We start from the raw sequence: 10,705 nt of genomic DNA on the forward strand, positions 1-10,705 counted from the left end.
TTCAAATTCTGCCTCAGACACTTAATATTTGTGTGAGCCTGGGCAATTCACAACCTCTCAAACTAATTTTCCTCATCTGCAAAATGGGAATAATTGTGGTACCGAACTCCCAGAGTTTTAGTGAGCATCGATAAGCAACAACGAATGTTTATGTTATAATAAATGTTATTTGATTTATAGATCAAATGAAATAGCATATGTAAAGTACTTTGCAAACCTTAAATCTCAACATAAATGGCAATTATTATTGAGCTATTAATGTTAGAGCTGAGTAAAACTTTGAACATAGACTGTCAGAAATGAGATCGAATCTAAGACAACAGAGTTTTGTTTTGTTTTCGTGGGGCAATGAGGGTTAAGTGACTTACCTAGGGTCACACAGCTAGTAAGTATCAAGTGTCTAAGTTCGGATTTGAACTCAGGTCCTCCTAACTCCATGGCCAGTGCTCTATCCACTGCGCCACCTAGCTGCCCCCCAAAACAGTGTTTGTTTGGTTTTTTTTATTTTTTGAAGACAACAGAAAAAGAAAGAAGCTGGGAGAGATGTGGGCTTGAAGAGATTTATAGGAAAGAGTGAAGCTCTCACTGTCAACAGTCTTAAATAAAACACAGTGATAAGCCCTGGTGATACAAAGAGATAAAAAGGAAGGCAGAAACAGTCCTTGACCTCAAACAGCTCACACCCTGATGGGAGAGACAACATATCCAGGTACATATAGAATAGATAGAAGGAAATTTGGGTCTGGAGGTCGGGGACCAGGAAAGGCCTACTAAGAGAAAGTGACATTTGAACTGAGTCTTGAATGAAGCCAAGGGAATTAAGAGATGAAAGTGAGGAAGGAAAACACTCCAGGTTTGGAGTTTGATTGATTGACTCAATCCAGTTTCCTTACCCCACTTAAAGTAAGTGATAAGATGCCCAAACAATTCATTTCAATCACAATCCTTAAGACTTAAGTGTGAAAAGTCTTTGAAAGCCTATTGAAGTCTATTCCTAGTGTCAGGGGGATTTGATTCCATTCTTTCCTATCCTATATAAAAGCATCTAGGGGCAGCTAGGGCAGTGGTTAAAGTACCTGCCCTGGATTCAGAAGGACCTGAGTTAAAATCAGGACTCATACACTTGACAGTTACTAGCTGTGTGACCCTGGGCAAGTCACTTAACCCTTATTGCCCTACCAAAAAAACCCCATCCAGTTAGCTGAAACTGGGGAAGTTTAGAAATTGGAGCAAGGGTGGCTTTCCAGTAAACCCCTGAGGAGGAGCCACCTGGGTTGGGAAGCACAGAGGCAAGACCTTGGCTTCCAATTTGGACAGGCCTCTTTCCACCTTCCCTTTGTCCAGAGAAGGACCTTGTGAGCTTCAAAAAGTCCAGATAATGTTGAATCTACCATCTTCTTCGAAATGTCCTAGCAGCACTCCTGGATTAGCTGACAGCAGTGACTATATCAGGAGTTAGGAAAAGAATGAAGATTCAGCATGCTTATAGGGAACTTCTTGTGTACCCCTTGAATGAAAGAAAAGGTCTTCTAGCAACCAGGAGTTATGCATTACCCTTTGCCACATGTGCTCTCTAAACTTGAGCCCACTTTCCTCCTGGAATCTTATATACTTGTGTGGAAAGTGTGTTGCACACTTTTGGGGGATGTTTTGTACCACGATTTGCTCTACCAATTTAGCTAATCCCCTTGTTGAAAAGGCTACTTAAGGGGCAGGTAGGTAGCGCAGTGGATAAAGCACTGGCCCTGGAGTCAGGAGTACCTGAGTTCAAGTCCGGCCTCAGACACTTAACACTTACTAGCTGTGTGACCCTGGGCAAGTCACTTAACCCCAATTGCCTCACTAAAAAAAAAAAAAAAAAAAGGCTACTTAAGGCTAGGTGACTAAATGATTCTCAACTGCTAAGCTTGGGGTAAAGCACCAAGTCTCCCCACTAGTGGTTAAGTTTACAGTCAATGAAATAGAAATCATCTGGGATTAGACTAGAACCCTGCAGGACAAAGTCTTACTCCAAGACCTAAGACTAGTTTGTGAGAGTGATGTGGGAGGCAAAAAAAAAGGGTTAAAAGACAAACTTAAGACCCAGGCTCTGATCTAGATCTGAGCTCTAAAAGGGATTCAGACCCCAGTTCCAAAAGGGATTAATGGATAATTTAAGACTTGGGCCTTCATTAATACAAGTCAGGGCCTAGGTTATTGTTACCTACATTAATCACCACTCATAACAAGAACATATAGAGGCAAGTCATAGAGACCTTAACTATAACAAAGACATAGAGACAGGCTATAGAAATTAAGCCTGGGAGTGAAAAATAAAGGGACAATCTGACCTTGGCAAGTTGAGGTAACATGCGCAGAAAAGGCCAAATTTGCCCAGCTCACCTTATGACATGTAAACCCTCAAAACACACCTGAGGTACTCACCTCAGGGGTTGGCTTAGGAACCCAGGAAGTCCAAATTAGGATAGGCCCTCCCCTGTACCTCCCTAAGGTGAAGATTATTATAATGAGACTGATAATCAATTTATCCATACTATAAATATAACTGTCTTTCCTTTTCCCTATTTGAGAGACACCTCCATAGTGCTCTCCCTGTGGTCACTCACAATATTGCAATAAAACTTGGGAAACTGAGTCACTGAGTCTTACAATTCTTTTGGGATGACTCACAATCAATTTTATCACATTAATTTGCCATCCCACATCATTTGGCTTATATGGCCTATACATGAAGAATAGGGTGAGATTTGTGGCAGGGAGACCAATTAACTGGCTATTGCAATACCCAAGAGAGTTTGTCAGTTAATATGCATTTATTAAGTGCTTTCTAGGTTCCGGTCACTGTGCTAAGTACTGGGGTTACAAAGAAAGGCCAAAATCAGAGCTCTGTTCTCAAGGAGTTCATCATCTAATGAGGGAGACAACATTCAAATAATTACATACATGTAAGAGAATGCAGTGGAAATGGGAGGTAATCTCAGACAGAAGGCACTAGCAGTAGAGGGGGGGACCAGGAAAGGCTTCCTACATTTTATCTGTCCTGAAGAAAGGCCTAGAAGTCAGGAGGTAGAGGTGAGGAGGGAGAGCAGGCAGTGACAAAGGCCGCATGGAGCCATATGAAGGCAACAGCCAGATGACCAGCGTGGTTGGATTGTAGAGGTTGAGGAGGGGAGTAAAATGTATGAAAACTGGTTTTGGGGTTTTTTTTTTTTGTTTTGTTGTTTTTTTGGTGGGGCAATGGGGGTTAAGTGACTTGCCCAGGGTCACACAGCTAGTAAGTGTCAAGTGTCCGAGGCCGGATTTGAACTCAGATACTCCTGAATCCAGGGCCAGTGCTTTATCCACTGCACCACCTAGCTGCCCCAAGAAGGAAAGCCAGGTTGGGATGAGTGTTGTTGTTGTTGTTGTTGTTGTTTTTGGTGAGGCAATTGAGGTTAAGTGACTTGCCCAGGGTCACACAGATAGTAATTGTCAAGTGTCTGAGGCCGCATTTGAACTCAGGTCCTCCTGGACTCCAGGGCCAGTGCTCTATCCGCTGCACCACCCAACTGCCCCGGGGACGAGGTTTAAAAGCCAACTAGAGGATTTTATATTTGCCCTTGGAGGTAACAGAGAGTCACCAATAGTTTATCCGGCAGGGTGAGGGACGCTATGGTAAGAACAATGCCTTAGGAAGATTATTTTGGCAATTTAGTGGAAGATAGAATGGAGTGGAGAAAGACTTGAAGCAGGTAGACTAAAAGGAAGGTGACTGCAATACCAAAAGCATGAAGTTATAAAGGACTGAATTAGAGTTGTGTTTGTGAGTGGAGAAAAGGGGATCAATATGAGAGTTGTTGGGATGTTAGGAACAACATTTGTATTTAATATGGGGTGAGTGGAAAGTGAGTATTGAGGATTACACAGAAGTTGTGGGAATCTAAGTGACTAGGAAGATAGTGCTGTCCTCAGCAACAGTGGAGAAGTTGGGAAGAGGATAGCATTGGGGGAAGGGAGAAGAGAATAAGTCCTGGGGGCAGCTAGGTGACTCACCAGCCCTGGATTCAGGGGGACCTGAGTTCAAATGCGGGGTTAGACACTGACATTTACTAGTTGTGTGAACCCTGGGCAAGTCGATTAACCCTCATTGCCTAGCAAAAACAGACAAACAGACAGACAGATAAGATAGGATAAGATAAGGTAAGATAATAAGTCCTAGGGCAGCTAGGTGGCGCAGTGGATAGAGCACCGGCCCTGGAGTCAGAAGGACCTGAGTTCAAATCTGGCCTCAGACACTTAACACTTACTAGCTGTGTGACCCTAGGCAAGTCACTTAACCCCAATTGCCTCACCAAAAGAAAAGAAAAGAAAAGAAGAAAAAAAAGATAATAAGTCCTATCTTGAACATGTTGAGTTTGAAATGCTCATGAGACAGCTAGTTCCAGATGCTTAAAAAACTGTTAGTGATAAGGGACTGAAATTTAAGAGGGATACTAAGACTAGATAGACAAATCTGGGAGCCATCTACATAGAGATGAGAATTGAAGTCTTTGGGAGATTATGAGATCTCCAAGTGAGATTAGTATGGAGATAAAAGGGGGCTGACGGCAAGGACCAGGACTAGGAGGATACCTATGGATAGAGGGTGTAACATGGATGAAGATCTAGCAAAAGAGATTGAGACCACATGTACAAAAATATTTATAGCTGCTCTTTACGTGGTAGCAAGGAATTGGAAGTTGAGGGGGTGCCCATCAATTGGGGAATGGCTGGACAAGTTGTGGTATATGAATACAATGGAATACTATTGTGCTGTAAGAAATGATGAGCAGGAAGAGTTCAGAGAAACCTGGAGGGTCTTACGTGAGCTGATGATGAGTGAGATGAGCAGAACCAGAAGAACATTGTACACAGTATCATCAACATTGAGTGTTGACCTACTGTGATGGACTATATTCTTCTCACCAATGCAATGGTACAGAAGAGTTCCAGGGAACTCATGATAGAAGAGGATCTCCAAATCCAAGAAAAAAAAGAAAGAAAGAACTGTGGAGTATAGATGCTGATTGAACCATATTATTTCTTTTGTTTTGGGTGCTGTTGTTTTTTTTTTTCTATTTTGAGGTTTTGCATCACTGCTCTGATTCTTTCTCTTGTAACAGGATTAATGCAGAAATAGGATTAATGTTATTATGTGTATATATATGTGTGTGTATATATATATATATCTATATGTATATGTATAGATATATATAGATATAACCTATATCAGATTACCTGCTGTCTAGGGGAGGGGGGGAGGGAGGGGAGGGAGGGAGGAGAAAAATCTGAAATTGTAAAGCATGTATAAACAAAAGTTGAGAACTATCTTTACATGTAACGGAAAAAATAAAATATCTCAAAAAAAAAAAAGAAAAAAAAAAGAGATTGAGAACAAATAGTCAGACAGGTAAGAGAAGAACTAGAAGAAATTCTAGAGAGAGTATCTAAGAAAGGTGATTAACAGTGCCACATGCTACAGTAAGGTCAAGAAAGGTGAGGAACAAGAAACCGCCACTATTTCAGTTGAATGATGAGGTCAGAGAATTAGAACATAGAAGATTTTAGAAGAAAGTAAGAAAAAGTTTGAGGATTGGACCTTCATTCTAAATTTCATGATATATATATTTTAAAATTTTCCTTTCCTTTGAATTTGAAGGCTTAATATCAATGGCATGTTTGTATTTGAAAGTTTTTTATTAGTAGCACATACCTCTCAGGATTGTTGTGAAGCTTGGCACATAGTAAGAGCTATATAAATGTTAGTTATTCTTATTATTAGCTCTTCAGGTCTTTCTCTTGATCCTCTGCAGATCTTGTTTCTGAATTGAATTGTTTTATTTAACCACTATGTGTCTTGGAGTTTGCAGCCTTGAGTTGTTTTTATTTTGGTGGGGTGGTGGGGTGGTGGAAAGAGATCTATGAATTCTTTGAATTGATATTTCCTATGTTCAGAAGTTCTGGGCAGTTCTCTTCTATGATTTCCTTCATTATTTTGTTGAAGTTTTTTGAACCTGTCATGTTCTTCTGGGAGACCTATGATTCTTAGATTGTCTCTACATATCCTGTCTTCTAAATCAGTATGTTTTGCTTGCATGGTGAATATATTTTTCTTTTGATTTTTTTGGGGGGCTTTTATTCTCTTAGATTATCCTTCACTTCTAGGTATTTACAATCCCAATCTATTATGTTCTCTTTTGTCTCTTTGGTGAGGCTTATCCTTGCAGATTCTGGTTTTTCTATTGTGTCCGTTATTTTTTATATGAAGCCATACATTGTGCTCTCATATTTCTCATTTCTCTCTCTTTTTTTTTTGTTTGGTTGGGGGTTTTTTTGGTGAGGAAATTGGGGTTAAGTGACTTGCCCAGGGTCACACAGCTAGTAAGTGTTAAGTGTCTGAGGCCGGATTTGAACTCAGGTCCTCCTGAATCCAGGGCCAGTGCTCTATCAACTGCACCACTTGGCTGCCCCCTCATTTCTCTTTTGAACCACTGAGGAACAGCATATCCTCCATATTCTCTTCACACTCCATAAAGTCCTCTGTCTCATCAAGAATTGGATCATTTTCCTTTGTTTTGCAGTATTTATTCATAGATACCTGAACTAATTTACTACCTCTGGAGGCCATATTTCCTTCTTCTGTTGCTTCTGTTTTCGTTATTGATTTATCTGTTTATGTTCAAGGTCTTTGAATTTTCTGCTTCCTGAAATCTTTGGTAATTTCAGTCTTTCCACCCCCACCCATTTCCCCCTATCACTCACTTTCTTACTCCCTTCTCTCTGATTATGGTTTCCTTGGAGTCTGGATCTCAAAGTGTCTCAGCCTCCTCCCATGTTGGGCAATTCATAGTCTAGATCTCTGCCCCAAGTGACTTGTGAGTGTTCAGAACTGGCCCTAGATGGATGCTGTGCTCTTCTCAGGTTTAGTAGAGTGCTGCATAGCCCTTCCATCCACACGGTATCCTGTCCTGCTTTCCTGTTCCACAACCTACTGTTCCTTAGTTTTTTGACCTGACACTATCAGTTTGGACCTTTGCAGCACTGATACTATGGTGTTGCAGCCCCTGACAATCTTTTGCTCATCATGATCTACAGACATACTGACTGTCTGTAATGGCCAGGTCAAATTTACACAGCCTGGAGCTAGCACTAGAAAGAGAAAGCGGGGATGGGGTTTGTTTGAGTGATTGGTTTTATTGTAAGCCTGTCTTATGTCCATGAGTCTGTTAGAAGTGGGGGAGTCTGTTAGTCATGCTAAGTGAACTCAGGATTAGTGAGCATCAGTTCATGGATTTGGTGTTGTTTTTCTAACCTTTTGGACTCTAAGCATTCTAAACCATGGAGACAGTGGAGATTACTTTCTCTTTGGTGCGTAATTTCTGTTTTGGAGAGCTTTGAGAGGTTGTGGGGCTCCTCCATCTTGTTGCTCACATAATCTAGACTGAAGACACTTTTTAATACAGGATGTAGATTTCCCATAAATATCCCATTTGGAACAATTATTGACTAAGTCCTGGCTAGTATTAATTTGCATTCTAAGGGGTAGCTAGATGGCTCAGTGGATAGAGCACCGGCCCTGGATTCAGGAGGACCTGAGTTCAAATCCAGCCTCAGACACTTTACACACTTACTAGCTGTGTGACCCTGGGCAAGTCACTTAACCCCAATTACCTCACCAAAATAAATAAGTAAATAAATTTACATTCTTAGGCTTGGACTTTAAAAGGAAGGTGGACCCATATAGAGAATGAACAGAGACCAGAGCTGAGACAATCAAATGGGGGGAGATACACAGAAATAACTCAATGATTCATTCCACAGACATTTGGTAAGTGTTTACTCTATCCTGTACCCTTTACTAGGTACTGGGTATGTAGAGGCAAAAGATACTTGGAGTAAAAGATAGTGGGCAAAAAGATAGAATGGAATTTCCATTCTATTGGGGGGAGGGGAAATAATATATAAATATAAAAGTAAATATAAAATAAACATATAGCCCATATAAGCTTTGAGGATCTTTATCCCAATACCCACTCTCACAAATTAGTCTCAGATCCTGGAGTAAGGCTATATCTCCCTTCAAGGTTCTAGTTTAACCCATACCTAAGGAGTCTGGGTAATTTTCCCTTTTGTTGTTGTTTTTTGGTTGTTTGTTTTGGAAGCAATCTGGGTTAAGTGACTTGCCCAGGATCACACAGCTAGTATGTGTCAATGTCTGGAGCTGGATTTGACCTTAGGTCCTCCTGACTCCAGGGCTGATGCTCTATCCACTGTACTACCTAGCTACCCCTCTGGGGAGATTTTCTAATGCTATTGGCTAAATTTTCCACTGGCATGCTTCCTGCCCTGCCCTGTTCCACCTTCTCCCCACCCCCATAGATTAGCAGTTGAGAATCTAGTCAGCCAGCCTTAAATAGCTTTTAGACAGGGGTATTTACTAAGGTGGTAGAGCAAAATAGCTGGTCCAAAACATCCTCCAAAAGTGTGGGACACACTCTCCTACATGTATATGAAGAATCCAGGGGGAAAGTGGGCTCAAGCTTAAAGAGTATAGCTCTTGCTTGCTGGAAGTAATTTTTCTTCCATTCAAGGGATACACAAGTTTCCCTTAAACAAACTGAATCTGTACTCAGTGTGTCTGTCACTACTGATGCAGACATTTCTGTCAACTAATTCAGAGATGATGCTAGAAAATCACAGAGAAGCTCACAAGGTCCTCCCTCCGCCCCCCCCCCCCATAGATCATTTTCTCCTCTTTCAATGAATAGCTCTATCAGTTTATCAGTGGTGCTCTAGTGCACCTCTTTCCCCACAACCACTTCCAGCATTTGTCATTTTTGCCAGTCTTTTGGTGTGAGATGGAACTTCAAAGTTACTTTAATTCTCATTACCTTTATTATTAGTGATTTTAAACATTTTTCCACATGAATTATTGATAGCTTGGGCTTCTTTTCTTTTAAAAAAAACTTCCTGTTAATGTCCTTTGACCATTTATCTATTGGGAAATAGCTCTGAAATTTGAATCATTTCCTTGTTCTATCTTGGATGTGAAACCTTTACAAGAGAAACTTGTTGCAAAGATTTCCCTCCCTCCCGACCCCTCTCTCCCAAGTTATTGGCTTTCCTTTTAAATTTTTACATTAGATTTGTTGGTGAAAAAAATGTTTTAAATTTTATATGGTCGATATTGTCCATTATATCTTGTATAATCCTCTTTATCATTTGTCTAATCATCAATTCTTCCCTTATCCATGGATCTAAAAGGGAATTTCTTCCTTGCACCTCTAATTTGTTTATGATGTGATTTTTTTTAATGAGGTGTTGGCCTAAAACTAATTTCTGCCAGATTGCTGTCCAGTTTTCTCAGAACTTATTGTCAAATAGTAAGTTCTTCCCTCAGTATATGGGGTATTTGGGTTTATCAAACACTATGCTACTCTGTATTTTTTTTCTCCTTTTTTATGTTGTGTAACATATCTTCTACTGATAAACTCTCACCCCCACATATTATTTTTTTTAACAAGTACCAATACTTAGCATGTTGTATGGCATGTAGCATACATAGTATGTGCTTAATAAATGCTAACTAATTACCAAATTGTTTACATGATTAGCACTTTGTAGCATAGTTTGAGATCTGGTACTGATAGACCTCCTTCATTCCCACTTTAAAAAAATTATAACCCTTGAAATTTTTTACCTTTCCCCCTTCATATGAATTTAGTTATTATTTTTTCTAGCTTTATAAAATATTCTTTTGAGTTTTATTTGTATAGTATTGAATTTAGAGAGTATCAACATTCTTATTATATTGGCTTGAACTACTCTTGAGTAATTAATGTTTCTTTAACAATTCAGGTCTGTCCTCATTTCTCCAAAGAATGTTTTATAGTTAGATTTATATAGTTCCTGAGTGAATCTTGGAAGACACCTTCCAAGTATTTTATAGCTTCTATAATTGTTTTAAATGGAATTTCTCTTTCTAGATTTTCCTGCTTGATTTTGTTAGCAACATATAAGAATGCTCATGATTTATGTGGATTAGTCTTATGTCCTACAATTTTGCTGGTTATTATTTCAGTTAATTTTTAATTGACTTCTAATTACGTCATCATGTCATCTGCAAAAACTGATAATTTTTTTCTCTTTACTTCTCTTTCTTGTCTCATATCTATAGCTAGCAGTATGTTAAATATTAGTGGTGATAATGGGTATTTTTTGCTTTACTCTTGATCTTAGTACATATAATGTTTGATCTGTTTAAGATGTGACAGGTAGTTCTATTTTTGTTGTTGTTTTGTTTTGCTTTTGCAGGGCAATGAGGGTTAAGTGACTTGCCCAGGGTCACACAGCTAGTGTCAAGTGTCTGAAGCTGGATTTGAACTTGGGTCCTCCTGAATCCAGGGCTGGTGCTTTATCCACTGTGCCACCTAGCTGCCCCCTTGACAGGTAGTTCTCAAGGGAAAAAACCCAGGATCTCTAGAGCCATATTAAAAAATGTTTGAAATCACCACTTATTAGAGAAGTAAAAATTAAAGCAATACCATTATACCATCATACCCATTAGTGTGACAAAGATGACAAAAAAAAACAACCAAAAGAAACCAGACAAACTAGACTGGAGAATTGGTACAACTATTTGGGGGGGGGGTGGCAATGAGAGTTAGATGACTTGCTCAGGGTCACA

The sequence above is a fragment of the Dromiciops gliroides genome, chromosome 1 (assembly GCF_019393635.1).
Source record: "Dromiciops gliroides isolate mDroGli1 chromosome 1, mDroGli1.pri, whole genome shotgun sequence".
Lineage (NCBI taxonomy): Eukaryota > Metazoa > Chordata > Mammalia > Microbiotheria > Microbiotheriidae > Dromiciops > Dromiciops gliroides.